Genomic DNA, 16,121 nt, shown 5'->3' with positions numbered 1-16,121 from the left:
AATCTCCTATCTGTAGAATTAGATTTAGAGAAAGAGGAAAGAGATGCATAGGAGATAGATATTTAGAAAGAGAAATATAAACAGATACTCATAATGATGTGAAAGGATTTCATACATGCGCTGATTGAGAGGTTAGTTGAAATAGCTTTAGATGGGGTTAGTGGACTCACTAGAAGATGTGCAACTGAGAGTTTAAATCAGAAGATATGAAAAAATTCAGCCATGATAAAAATGGAAAATAGTGGGCAAGGAATGCAATTCATCTGATGCTGAATGCCAAGGGTTAAAAAGTGTAATAAGAAGAAGTAGGAGAAGGTGGATAGAAAGTAGAATGGAATGCAAATGTTTGTGTCTTTCGGCTTTTCCTGGTTAGGGGTCGCCACAGCGAAACTCCGGTCCACTAATGATTGGTAGTTGATGTTTACATGCCGAGTTCCCAGCCCTGATGCACAACCTTCAATGAAGGTACGCCGATTCACGCATGTCTCCACACAGAAGACGCTCTATCTGAGAATTAAACCAGACAGCGTCTTACTGTGAGGCGACAGCGCTACCGCAGCACCACCACCGCGGTTAGAATGGAATGCAAATATTTATCAATTACTCATCTGTGATCACAGCATTGAATATGCATTACAAAAATAGAAGGAATTATACATAAAATGAGATGCAGTACAATGTCTAAATCCTTCTAAATAATGAAAGCAAAGCCTTTTGGATACGAATTAAGGTATGCACTGAAATAGACAGTTGACTGGCTTTATTAATTACAAAACTTGTCAGTATAAAAAATGTTGTGATCATAGTGATCTGAGTGTCAATGATGGTTTAAGAAGGAATAATAACTCAGAATTACAAAGCTATAGCTCGTCAGTAGGAGATGCTTTAAATGCAATTAATAGTTTAAAAAAAGCAAAATCTACAGGCTCATATGACCTAGGAATGACAATTATCTGGTGAATTCAACGCAATGGGGAGGAATTCTTATTGAAATGTTTATAGCAGTGTTTAGTGATGTTATAAAGATAACATACTGCAAATTTACAAGAAAAGCAGTTGTAATTATGCCATATCTTATAGAAAATAACTCCAATAGACAGTTTATGGAAAATATGTCCTTCCATTATTCTTAAACAAATTTTAAAAAAATGTTGTGATATATATCAATAAGTAGGCTGCAATTTGCATATTTGTCTAACAGAACCATGAACACACATTGTGAAAATATTTTTAATATTTGTTTACCAGGAAAGTCAAACTTGGAACAAGCCAGTTTTCAGCTGTGGCCCAGGGAGAAATGCTCCAGATGGATGTCTTTGTAAAATACGTCAGCATAAGAATCAATTGTTGGTAGTATTAATGGATATGGAAGCCACTTTTGATGGCATTATTTGAAAGATGTAGATTAGAATAAATGACAAAGGACTGATGTGCTCATGATCAATATTAGAGTTGTCCTTTGTAATGAAATATAGATGCATGCTAAAGTCTCAAAAAAGATTTCTTACCACAATGATATAAAGTTAATAAAGGCATAACACGGGTTAAATCATCTCCATGACTCTAATTCATATACATGTTGTATTTGAACAAACTGTGGTGGCTGATATAAATGCATTTAATGTAAGTGATGTTTGTTGTGTGCCAAATGGTTATGCAGATGACTTTATGATATTAGATTCACCTATTTCAAATTTTAGGCGACATCTAAAAGCTGTGGATAGCTTTATGGCAGATAGTTGTCAACAAACTAATTTGAATAAAACTAAAATGATAATGCATTATAAAATGAAGAGGTTCAGGTAATAAACTTATGTTGAGATGTGATATCCAACAGGAAGTCCTGTGCATTATATTCATAGGCATGAATTTTCAAATGATTGAAAATGATACAGACAAAAGATGTTATATTTAAAACATGGGTCTATATTATATCCTTGAAGAGGTGTTCCATTGAACGCCTCTTCATTGACCCTTAAACCACGGAGTCACAAAACAGCAAACATTCACATAAGTGATTTCTTTCCCTGGGAAAGAAATTGCTTGCCCTAAAAAGAAAAACACATCACTACAAACATTACAAAGTGGGGGCTTCACCCCCCCCCCAACATGGGGGACTGTGCCTTCCACATCCACCCTAACTAAATGTGCCAACTCTGAGATTGTACTACAGTGGGGAAAATGGCAAACTAACATGGATGGCCAAGCGATTTCTTTTCCAGGGAAAGAAATTGCTGATGTGAATGTTCGCTGTTTGTGATTTTGCAGTTTAAGGGTCGATGAAGAGATTCAAGAATATAATATAGACTATTAAAACAAAGCTGAAAAAGAGTAAAATGGTTTATTGAAAATGTGGCTGTCCCTGGAGGATCCTCTATATTTTCTCTGGTAAGATCTGGTAAAGTAAAATGATATTGCTTTTTAACATGTTGCAGAGAGATATAGTATATCAGATGGAAAGTATGTGCTTTTGAAAACAGTCTATAGAATAATGAAAAAGAACATGAGAATTTCCCCTTCATTATCAGAGATATATATACTAGTGAGGTGCCCGAGGGCTCAGTGTTGTAGCTGCTTCTGTTTAACTTCTACTTCAATAAAGTCAAGGCTAACATCAAGGGTCTCTGACTGACTGCAGGTACTGAATTCTCATCAAGACACAAATATCTTCCAAATGCCTGACACAAGCTAATAACTAGTGTCATTGTCTGAAACTGAATGTTAAAAACTGCATCACAGTATTGTTTGGAAACATAATCACCCCAGCAAATTACCACATTGATAATACACTCCTAAGTGTAGACTCTGTCAGGGATTTGAGAATACATGAACACTGTGATTTGGCACTTGACCATCATCTGTCTACTGCAGTGAGGAAATCATTCTGTGTTGTACAAATTATAAGCAGGGTATGGCATTTAGATACAAATGTTTTTCTCTTCTATTGTGCTCTGCTCTCATAAGACCAATCAATGAGTATAGTGCCCCTTTTGGTATGTTCCTGGACAGTCTTATGTAACAACTGGAGTGTTCACAGAAATTTCTCAAAATCTTGTCCTTATATTCTGTCCCCCTACAGGCTGCTGAGAGGAAACATATGCCTGGCCTACAAAACATTCTCTGATCCAGCCCTAAAGGGCCTTGTTGTGCATGCATAAAACAAATAGTATCAGGACCACACAATCATGAGACCTAAACCTTGCTTGCAACCTAGAATACTCAACCAGTGAAGAAAGGCGAACAAAAACCAAGAACATAAAACGCCTTCCAGCCCAACTGATTGATGGTGCAAAGACAATGCAGACTGGAAAATTATCCAAAAGTCAGTTTATTAATCCAAAATATAAAACATAGTCAAGCTCATTCATCCAGGAAACCCTGGACTTCATCAGAACCAATTAAACAATTAAAACATACCATTTAAATACACTAGAACAACCAATGAGAACATTGCATACAAAATACATATTAATTAACTATTTAAAAACTTATAAGAAAACAATGTACACATACATAAACATTCTAAAAAACTCTTTGAGACTTTTTAAGACTATAATACAAGGGCTCTATGCTTTAAAAATTGCATAATTGAAATATATTCATTGATTCCATGGTGTATGGGTAGCATTTAACCTTATTTGCCATGTCTTTTCTGCTCTCTCAAGTGTGTTAGCCCAATCCCCCCATGAAATTCATCTCAACAATTTCTAAAATTCCAAATAAGAACCGTGTACAACCCTCACTACTATCTAGATGCCTAAACAGGGCATTGTTAGTATTTTTTTTGTCTAATGGCATAGATATGCTCATAAATTCTTCTGCGGAGAGTCCTTTCTGTTTTTCCTATATAAAAATTAAAACAATTCTGACATACTGCCATGTAAACACGACCTTTTGTTCCATAATTGCCCACTGTTGTCCTCACTTTTATACCAAATTCACCAATATACAATATCGGTTCTTTTAATATGTATTTACAATAGTTAAAATGTCCACAACAAGTTGTACCTTTGTCCAACACACTTTTCATCATAATGGGATGGTCAAACAAAAATTTTAGATTTGCATTTGTTTTAAACACAAAACTAGGATTGGTACCCATAATCGTCTGAAGCTCTTTATTTGAACAAAATAAAATCCAATTTCTGCTCAAAATGTCTTTAACTTTTTTACTATAACAATCATAAGTCAGGACCATACTATTTTCATATTCATTAAAGGTAGTTACCTCTTTATGGGTATTAATAGTGTTTCCTAATAAGGGAGTATACCTCACACCCCAGTTATCCTTCACAAGATTATACATTTCCAAAACCATTTTATCAAGATCACCTCTGTATTTAAAATAACCATTCAAAACAACCATCTCCCTAATGGCACTGTTAAAAGATGAACACATTCTTGCCACTCTGATAAACTGGCCCTTAACAATACTTTTCTTCATAAAGTGGGGGTGACTACTACTATATTCTAAATCGCTGGAACATGTAGGTTTCCTATATATAGTGGATGAAAATTCTTTCAACAAAATATCTTTACTAATAGAAACATCAAGATAATTAATTGTCTCATTATTGTGTGTGGAAGTAAATTTAAAATAGTCACACATTTCATTTATATAATCACAAAACTGTTCACCTAAATCTTCTTCCTTCCACAATATATAGATATCATCCAAAAATCTTAAATACATGGACCATTTATGTTGAAATTCAGTACAAAACACATTATTTTTCTCCCAGCTATACATAACTAAATTTGAAAATAAGGGGGGTGCAACTAGAGCCCATAGCAACCCCTTGATTTTGTTTAAAATATTCCTCTTCAAAACTAAAGAAATTATTCTTCAGAATGGTATCCATAGACAACATAACAAAATTTAATAAAGTGTTGTTCAAGGAAGTTTTCTCCCGTAAGGTTTCATAAAACAACTCCAACCCAGTCCCGTGGGGTATAAAGGTGAAGAGGTCACAAATATCTATAGTAGTGAATGAACAGTTATCACTATATAAATCCTTCTTAAACCATGAAAAGAAATCCCATGAATCCTTAAGAATATAGTCAATGGGAGCCAAGGTGTCTCTCACCAGTCTATCCACAAATATACCCAATGAATAGGTCATACTATACCGAGATGAAATAATAAGCCTGTAAGGGGGGGGGGGTCGAAGATATCCTTATGTATCTTCGGAATACCGAAAACTAATGGTATTAATGGGTACTTGTTAACCAAAAAGTTGAAAATAGCTTAATTAATACTTCCCTGAAACAAACTGTCTTCAAACATGAGACCAATCTTTTTTTGTGCTGCGTTAATTTCATTTTTAGAGACAACAACATACTTCTCCTCATCATGTAACATAGCTAAAATATGACAGCTGTAATCAGTTTTATTAACAATAGCAATCCCCCCACCTTTATCAGGCTTCATAACTCTAATACTGTTATTACCCCAATACTTTCCAAAATTTTACTTTCATCAGGTGATAAATTAAAATGTTTCCTTTTACTTGTAGAGTATAATTTAAAAATTTCCATAAACCTCCTCATAGAATGCTATAGCAGGGTGTAGTGGTGGGTTATAACAACTTTTTTTCTTAAACTTAGAAGTTGTGGAAGCACACTGACTTTTAAAATTACTAGCTTCATTCTTAAAAATAAACTTTAAATTCAACTTCCTCGTGTAACTTTTGAGTTCCAAAAGTGTTTGGGACACATCCTGATTCCTTGCAGGGATAAACTTCATCCCTTTCTTTAAAAGTGAGAAGTGCTCATATCTAATAACCTCATAACCTCATTTGAGTAATTATAAATATTAAACCCCCCACAACTTAAAAGTCTCCCTTCAAAATTGACAGCTATGCCCTCAGTCTCAGTAGTATTTAATTGTTGTAACTCCCCCTCCTCCACCCCTGCCCTCGGGATGTTTGTCCTCTCCCCCATCCCTGCCATCCTAAAAAATTCTGATTGTTATTATTATAACTTGTACCCTTGTTAATAAGCCTTTCAAACCTCCTTAGGGGTGAGAACTCTTGATCATATGCATCCAAATCATTCTCAGTATAACCATTTTCCATATTATTACCCATATTATCAACAGTCCTCCCTCGGTCTCGTGGGCCTTGTGTATCATTATTATTGAATGAATATGATTTAGGGAAGGAGTAGGCCAACCTTTCTTTATACTCCGTTTCATCTCTAAACAACTTATTCTTCTTTCATTTGATATTAATATCAGTTTGCTTTTTTATATTATCGAAAATACTCTCATACCAAACATTGTAATCACTAAATTGTACACTGTTAATGATAACATTGTTCAGCTTGTCCACATTCACTAACAGTTTATCAATTCTCTTATTATTAATTTTAATAATAAACTCCATGAGTTCAAACTCATGCCTATCAAACATTTCAATTAAATTGTTATATTCAATATCATTTTTAGACAAACCATTTGGAAATTTAAATATTCTAAGCCCTCAAGGGACTCGCTTAATACACAGTGATTCCTTCAAAAATGCATTGTCGCATTGAAGGTTACGGACCTTCAATAACATAGATTCAAAGTCCTTTAGTCCATTTTTAATGTTCCCGCAGTTGACCTGCGAATTAGGTCCGGTAAAAGTGAAACTGTCCATGTTTAGCCAGTCTCTCAAATTCCATATATCATTCGATTCATTTAAGGTTTGTTTCCCTTGCACACACAGTATCTCCATCTGGGTCAGCATAACTGAACCGGAATTGAGAAGTCCCCGGAAGCAAACGGTCACATGTGCTTTTAAGACATGGTTCCCTGTTATCATGGGAAGCCGTTCTAATACCAGAAGCAGTATTAGATCTTAAATTGCTCACAGTTTCCTGTAATTGTGAAACTGCCAAAATAAGTTGTGTGGGGTTTCCACTATTCAGTGCTGAATCCTCGGCATTAGCTAGGGATCTATCATCAAGCATTTCGCTCTGCATCCCTTCCATAACAGACAGGAACTCTTCAATTAAAATACTTGAAAAAGCACCAACAAACAGTCCTGGCTCACACAGCAACCAAAACTAGAATACTCAACCAGTGAAGAAAGGTGAACAAAAACCAAGAACATAAAACACCTTTCAGCCCAACTGATTGATGGTGTAAAGACAATGCAGACTGGAAAATTATCCAAAAGTCAGTTTATTAATCCAAAATATAAAATGTCGTCAAGCGCTTCAGAACCAATTAAACAATTAAAACATACCATATAAATACACTAGAACAACCAATGAGAAGATGTGAATACCTGTAGGTTACACATGTCAGCCATGGTGGGAGTGCATGGCCTTCTGTAGATGCAACTTATGTATGTGCACCATACCTCCCCACATCTGCTAACACATACTTGTCCCTCCTTTGCTCTGACCACCCCCCCCCTCCATGTCTTGATCAAACTGCAGCAAAGGGTATCTATCATTACACGCAGTCCTGCATTTCTGAATAGATTCCCTGTGCTATTCTTGTTACCTGCTCTCCCTTCAATTTGTAATGCAATGTCTCGTATTACATACAGGGATCATGCAGTCCTGTGTGGTATATCCTTCCCTATTATAAGTAGCCAGTAGTGTACCCCCTCAGTTTGACATAATGACAGCTTGTCACTGTGCTTTGCCCTCGCACTCATACCCCATTCCATCTATGTTCCTGTTGCTGTCTTTAATCTTGGGTATTGAGTGGAGGACATGGTACATTATCAGATGGTTGGTCTTTCATCTTTCACTATGTCTGTTGCATAACCTGAAGTTTTATTCTGTAAAGTCCTGAATCAATAGTTACTTGTCTTGATGTGATCTTGCACAAAATGATATCCCCACTTTATGTCATGTCAATAAGGTCCTCTTAGTCCACTTGTTAGGCTAATCAGGACACTTTGTTCAGCTGACTCTGAACTGGTATCATAATGCAATGCATTATTCACAGTGGCTGGCATTATTCTTCGTATTCTGCAGATAGGTACACATGTGCACAGTGTATTCATGCACAGAGCCTGTGCAGCTCATAATGCATAACAATGGGCTTCTTTTGGCATACTTACCTGTCTTTTCTATGATGTTGGATATTTGAATCAGATGCTCACTGCTAACACAGCTCCTCCACCGTACCTGTCTAACACTACTTGAGGCCATATGTGGCAGCTTTAATTTATGAAGCAGTCCTGTTCACAGACTATTGGAGTTATGCAAGTAATGCTACATATCTGAGCAGTGATTGGCTGTATCACATTATGTATGGGATCATGCTGTGGGCTGTGCCATAGTATGGATTGCATCACATTATGGCATGCATCATGCTATGTGCTGCATCATACTATGGGCTGCATCATGCTATGAGCTGCTGGATATTTAATACTGTTCAGGCACAAAGCATTTATCTATGAATCACAGCCTTTATGTTTTTAATGAACTATTGCACTGAAAATATATTTTATTCATTATTTCTCTCAATATACCTGCAAGATGTAACATTTTGCACAGCAAAATATTTTTTGTGCGTGTTTTATGAGACTACTTAGCATTCTTCAATGTAAAGTCTAAACTATTGTTGGTAGAAACAATAGCTCTATTTGCCTGTATTCATGCCATTAGTTAAAATGCATGTATTAAAGAAAATGCAGGCAGATGCAATGTGTAAGCAGCAGAAAGACTTACAAACCATCAAATATTCTCAGCTAGTTAGTTAATACTGTCTGCAGAAAGCCCGCATCCGCTCCATGTTGACCAGCTATGCAGTCTTATGCTATGGTGCCTTTATATGGGACTGAATCACCTGAAGCTCCTGCTCCCAGCAGAATGTTCCAGACTCTGTTGTTTGGTGTACACACCTGCACAAGTTTTGGGAGCATTAGACTAAGTTCAACTAGCCCTGAAAAAATGTATTGAACTTTGTATGGTGCATGATTACAGTGAAAGGTATGTCTTAAAGGATGATGAATAAAGTGAGTCTGTTTTGCACAAGCAATACTGTATAACATCATAATTGCAGGTTCTTGTTATGTATCTTTGTCATTTGCACAATCTACACACTGACAAAGAAAACGGTATTCTGTTTAGTCAATGTACAAATGGCAATCAATTGTTACTTGAAATATAAAATGAATAAAAGTAGAAGTGTAGATCAAAATATTATAGCTTGCAAAATGCTGACAGGTACATTGACTCCTCCACAGAATGATGTCTAGATTGCTGCTGACTGACCAAGTGGGAAAATAACAGTTACTAAGTACATCATGTCTCTTTTCTTCTGTCCTTAGTAAACACTGCTGCTTGTTAAATACTGTCATTTCATCATACACTGTTACATTCTAAAAATGTCTTGATCTCTACTTCAACTGTCACTATCCAAAAAAATCATATGACTCAAAAATTGTTCTTCCTGTCATTAAACAGCCTTTTGATGCTACAACAAAAAAAGCCTAACAGCATCTTGAGTTTCTAATTCGGCAGAGGGCCAATTCCTTCCCACCTGCTCTGTCGCATTGAATTTGGTGCAGTTCATTGAGTTCGCTGGCAAATTGAATGACTACTTTATAATGAAGCAGAACCACAGGTAACTCTGGTTACCAGAGGACATATATTTAATTCAATGTCAAATGCCATTGAAATTCAGACATTAGGCAATGTAAAACAGTCCCTTGCTAATCAAGGGAAAAAGCATCATCATTTGTAAGGAAGATTTTGCAGTTCATTAATGCCTGAAGGTTATTACTAAATACAGAGGTGTGTCAATATTTTGCAAAAAGCTGAAAGAGCTGATATTATCTGTCTTTATACACAATTATTGATTAATATGCTAACACATCCCAGACAAAGATGCAGTAGCAGTAATGTCAAAACACGGTATAACCTATTCTGTGGCATCAATAATTATTAATAATAAGGAAAAGGCTTGCCAAAGGCCAGTGAATTTGCTTTATGAAAGCTGAAGCCATTACTTTTCTATACCAAAGAATTTTTAGAATTATTACAAGCAACAAAAATGTCACTCAGATGATTGTTCAGAAATCTAAGGAAGCTACCTAAAGCTGTGAGTATTATGTTCAACATTTTGTAATATTTAGGAAGAAGGATAAGTAGTGGGTGGGTGTACTATAATATGTGATCTCAGTGCAAAAAAAGCAGGCATGGGAGATAAAACCTGTAAAAAATAGCTTAATGATATAAATTAACAAAAAAAGCTCTGACTATGACTGAGATTTCCCAGGTCTGAGTAGCAGGTATGGGACGATGGGAGTTTACTGATTGATGGCAGCTGATCTGTCATGATGAGAGGAAAGTAGGGGTGCTTCTAGTCTGCTGAAATTGTCTACAGCAAGCAGAAGCTTGCAAGTGCAGGATGAGTCGCAAAACTTGGGACATGGCCTTGGTGCTAGAAGGCTGCTCGGAGAAGCCATCATTGAGCATGTGTTTGCTGTGTTGGAGTACATGTACATGAAAAGGGAATGCCCTTTGGGCCTTCACAGGGACTCAGGTGCCCACCTCAACTAGTAAGGGTTAGGTACAATCTAACAGAATTGCAGTCATTGTTTGCAGCAGGAATGATGCAGTTGTAGGCGAGGATGACCTGTAGCACCTCAGCCAAGGGTAAATTATGACTCATACATAAAACATTGATGGCTCCAGTTTGGATTGGTGACTAGGTCATGGGCCCTCCTAGTCTCAACAGCTCGAGGAAGGGGACATCAAGGCAAAAGAATGATCTTCTTCATAATTACATGGCTGAAAATCACATTTTGTTGGCTGTTCTCCAAATGCTATGGATGCCCCATACTCCTAAGGAAACAAATGAATTCCAAGCAAATAACAGGATGTTGATTGTTATTAAGCATGCAGTGAAAAAGCAGGTAAAAAAAGAGTAAGCCAGAACAAAAAAATGTCATTCTAATTCTATTTTGCACATTTTTTCAATGATGCAGAGGAAAATAAACACTAAATATAAATAATTTGCAGAAAATAAAGTAAATAATCACCACTGACTAATATTCAAACAACACTAAAATATTATAACTAATTATAGATTCCAGCCTTGAGAATTATCCAGGGGGAAATAAAGGGGCACATGCTGAATGAAGTAAAAAGATCAAAATAATGGGACAAATTCATAAGGGTTACCACAGGGTAATACACCATATAGTAAAAGTTTTGACTTCAGCTCCAAAGCAGTACTTTATCACAAAGTCATGCAGCAAAGAGGCAGGTTGTTACTGTGACTGTGTTGCATACAAATGAGACATTAAGGGGAGAAGCATGTTCTGATTAGCCATGTACTCTCCCCACAGAACTGCCTGTGGTAAAATTTATGCAGCTGACTGATCTGTGTACATTTGCATAGCCACTCCTGGATGCTCACAGTAAAAGGCCATGTTCATCCATCATTCTACAGGTAAGAACAGGTGAGTTAAGGTGTCATGTAGTGGTATGGATTGTTTGTGTGAGTTGAGTCTGTATGTTTGATTGCATGTGTGAGTATATGTGTGTCTGCCTAGACAGTAAAAGTACGGAGTTAAATAGGGCATAGGTTAGGTATGGTATGTTTATGTGCATGTGTCTGTGTACGTGTGTACGTGTGTGTGTGTGTGTGTGTGTGTGTGTGTGTGTGTGTGTGTGTGTGTGTGTGTGTGTGTGTGTGTGTGTGTGTGTGTGTGTGTGTGTGTGTGTGTGTGTGTGTGTGTGTGTGTGTGATTATGTCAGGGTGGGTTCAGGTGGCTGATATATTTCCACAAACACCCTAAAGGCTAACAAACAAACAATGCTGAAATGGTTTGAGGGAACTACAAGATACAGGGCTAACTCTTACTACATGGGTCAAGGGAACCACCAGACACCAGGGATAAATCTTAATATGCAGATCAGAAGGACCACTAGGCATCAGGATTAACTCGTAATATGTGGGTCATGGGGAACACTAGAAACCAGGGCTAATTCTCAATACATGGGTTGGTGGACCACTAGACACCAGGGAGATCTCTTTTTTGTGTCTTAATGTCACACATAATGGGGTTTAGGTGGGGAAACATTAGATATCAGGGACAACTGTTCATATCATGACTTATAATGATTAAACATAACAGGCATCGGATGGAGAAACAATAAGCAGCAGGGAAAATTCTTTATGTCATCCCTTAACTTCACTTACACATAAAGGGGTCAGGTGGGGAAGCATTAGACAGCAGGGTTACTGTGGATGGTATGCCTTAAAGATACTTAATTAAAAAAAAGTGGTAAGTGGAACTACTAGACAGCAGAGGTAATATTACATACTGTGCCTTAAAGAAAGTCAAATCCTGCACCCTTACTACAGTAAACTTCAGCACTAACGATATGTTCTCAGAAATTAGTGACACAAGGATTTTTATTTATATATTGAGGATCACGGGCACTATTCAATGGCAGAAACAGTTTGTGACATATAAGGGGAGGACAGAGAGCACTAAGCATACTTCTCAACCTGAAAGTGCAACACAGGACAACAGCAAGGACTGCTTATAAATATGGCTCCTAAAAACAGTATCAAAGGATATGAAGTGTGAAACTCTGTCTGTCATTACTTACTGACTGAAATCATCAGTGAGTTACAAAGGTAATTAAACAGAGACATTGCAGATATTCTGACAACACAGGGACAGGTATAGTGTGTGTGTGTGTGTGTGTGTGTGTGTGTGTGTGTGTGTGTGTGTGTGTGTGTGTGTGTGTGTGTGTGTGTGTGTGCATGTGTGTCTGAATGTGTGTATTTTGTATGGAAGAGTATATGAGAGGTGCCTGTGCTACCACAATATGGCCATCATCACCACTGTTAACTACTGCAGGAAGCACTGATGTGCACACGTGGTAGATAATGTTAATTCTGAGAAATGCAAATTAACTGGGCATGAGGTATCTTCTCACTGGGGCTTATGTATTTCTGAATCTCAAAATAATGCATCATGGAAACAGGTCCTTTTTACCAAAGCCCTAAACACAAGCAGTGTGGTTCTTTATGAATCCCCAGGCAATATATTTACTTATATGAAATGTACAAATGCCACTAGCTTTATAAACTCAAATTGCATCCCTACACACATTTTTATTCAAAATAGACTAACTTAGCATGATTTTTGAAAGCAAATGAAACATCTTAGTTATCAGGTATCTTTCATCTTCCTTACAAATGCAACCAAACTTTAATTTCTCTTTGTACAAAGTTATGTCTAAGAAATGGATCATTACTGCAATGCTTAGATTTGTAATTGCAAGTCCCTGAATTATGACAAGAAAACAGCAAAACTAAAGGAGAACAGTGAAGGCTGACAACAAATATTTTTCTTTAAAATTACTTTTTTTTACTGTGGGCAAGCCATCCTGCACCATCCAGTGTGTGGGTACACCCCTCACAACCCCTACTATTTGCATATACTAACTTCAAGATCTCCATACCTCATAGACAAGGGAAAACTCTGAGACACAGGGATCTTGGACTTAATATATGTAAGTCCCTATTTTCACATATTCAGTCCCACCACCACCATTTCAACTTTTACAGTTATGACACAAAGCACACTGAACATGGTAACATACACTAAGAATGCAGACATGTTATCTTCAGTTGCTAAACATATAATAAAACATAAACTCTATTTTCATCTAGTTCATATTAATTTAGTAAATATAACAATATCTCTTCCATCTGTTACTAAGCACATTTTTGTGTATTCTGCTTTTTCCACATATTTCATCTTTACCTTCCTCAGTTTTTCCGTTTCCTGTTTATCTATACTAACAACACTCTTCATGTTCTTAAATTATTCACTTTTATCATATTGTCAAATTATCGTGACCCTCTAAATTCCCCTTCCAAGTATTTGTAATGAGTCCTTTACAACCCTCATCAAAATCACAGCAATTCCATTTTTTTTCTTGCAATCCTGTAGCTCAACCCCTACTCTAACAATGTAATCTTCCAGTCTTTCAGCATCTGCTTATTAAAGATATTCTGTGACACACTTCTCCTGTCAATAGCAAATCAAGAACATATGAATGCAATCAGGCTCCCCTTCTTCACATCTCCAACACATATATGCCTGTATCTTCCTTATCTTACACATTGAAAGAGGAGGTCTGTACCAGCTGTGGACTCATGTCATATAGGGTCTCTATTATATCCTCGAATGCTTAAAAAAGCGAACGCTGAATGATCAAACTTATTTTCACGAAACTGCAAAATATCGAAGCAGCAGAAACTCAAATTTTTTCCTAGGGAAAGAATTTGGTTGTCCGTTCCTGTTGCTTCGGTATTTTCAGTGTTATGGTGGAAAGTTACCGGTCAGATTCAGCTAAGTGTGTGATTGTGTGGATGTGAGTGTTAGGGTGATTTAGGTGAGTTAAGGTTAGGGCTTGGGTTAGGTGTGTGTGCGATTGAGCGGACATGAGGGTTAGGGTGGATTTAAGTGAGTTAGGGTTAGGGAGCGGGTGAGGTGAGTGTGTGATAGTGAAGGACCTTAGGGTTAGGGTTTGGGTTAAGGTAAGTAGGTAGTTAGTGATGTGTGCATAGTTTAGTGTAGGGTTAGCTATCAGATTTTAGGTGTATGTGTGTGGATTTCAGTTTGTTTGGTGTGCTTGTGTTGTGTGTATGTGTTTTGGATCAGCAATTTTTTTCCCTGGGAAAAAAATCGCTGATCTGACAGTTCGAGATTGTAAGCTTTCATTTAAATTAGGTCGATCAATCAGCGTTCGCTTTTTTAAGCATTCGATGATATAATATAGACCCGTCATATATTGATCCTAAATCACTACTAATTAATTTAGCTTTTCTAGTCTAGAAATATTAAAGTTGCACCCATTCATGTAAAACAAAGTCACTCATCACAAGTGCCACGCTTCAGTCTATGTTTTTGTACACTGCAGTGAAAGTAATGATAAGTATTTCTTCTATGTAGTGTGCTACATATGATCCCATTATGTTTAAGGTCTCCTTCTTTCTTACAAACTAACATCACATTCTCACACATAGACTTGGGGACTCTCTCATATTTGGCATCCCTTCTTCATTATTTTCAATTACTCAAATATTAACCAGTTTATAATGCCATTAATTGTCTCCTGAAATTATACCCAGAATCAAAACCCTAAATATGCACCTTCATCTTTCATTCTTTTTATAAAATATCAAACTTTTTTTAACTCATGCCTTTTCTTACTTCTTCCAGTATACTGCTCCTCCTTCCATCCTAATCTCAGGATTTTTTTCAGATGATTGTGTAAAAAACATAAAACTTCCAATTTCACCACTTTTGTTCCAAAATTCAGCCAGGGCACAATTTCTTTCTTACCAATTTTTACCTGCCCCTTTTAATGTTTTGTCTTTTTTATTTGGTTTCATTAACTCTATCAGAATGTACAATATTGATGCAGCTAGTGGTCAACATCTAAAATCTGAAATACCCATTCATCCATATCTTCTAATCAACAGAAATTCTTTTTCATCCCCAAAACAAACCTGCCAAAAAAAACACCCAAATCCTCTGTATCAATTCACTGCTACAATTAATAGGTAGATGGTATACAAAAATAATACCTTAGGCAGTATCATCATCTGAATTGTAGTTGTCTTTCTTCTTATCATAGTACCAGTTATATTCCACCTACTTATCAACTACATTTGTTGCAACACCTCTTCATAATTAAACCTAACTGCTTGCACCAAAGTTTTCAACAGCATAATCCATAAACATCTCATCCAATGTATTTTCTGTCTACTAGCTCCTCCTCCCTGCTTACTGTCACTCCTCCTACTCTTAATAGTCCAACTACATTCTGAGCCCAAATCTTTTCTGAAATTCCCCAATGTGCTCTACACGTGCATCAGATCTAGCAATGCCGCTAGAGATTCCTTCTATTCCACATGCATAGTCAAAATCTGGAACTCATTGCTGACTGCTATACGGACAACTCCAAATGCTCTGCAGTTTAAAAAAGACTCAACTCCCATTTCTTGAATACAAAGCTATGCTTTTGCACCAGCCCTGGATAACTTATGAGTGCCTTCTTCTACCCCCCCCGCTATCCAACTCCTCTAGCCTCTCTTCCTATTCTTCTTATCTTCTCCACACCATCTGTTCCCT

The sequence above is a fragment of the Protopterus annectens genome, chromosome 2.part1 (genome assembly GCF_019279795.1).
Source record: "Protopterus annectens isolate FY-2018-M chromosome 2.part1, PAN1.0, whole genome shotgun sequence".
In the NCBI taxonomy this organism is placed as follows: Eukaryota; Metazoa; Chordata; order Ceratodontiformes; family Protopteridae; genus Protopterus; species Protopterus annectens.
This window is presented reverse-complemented; position numbering follows the sequence as displayed.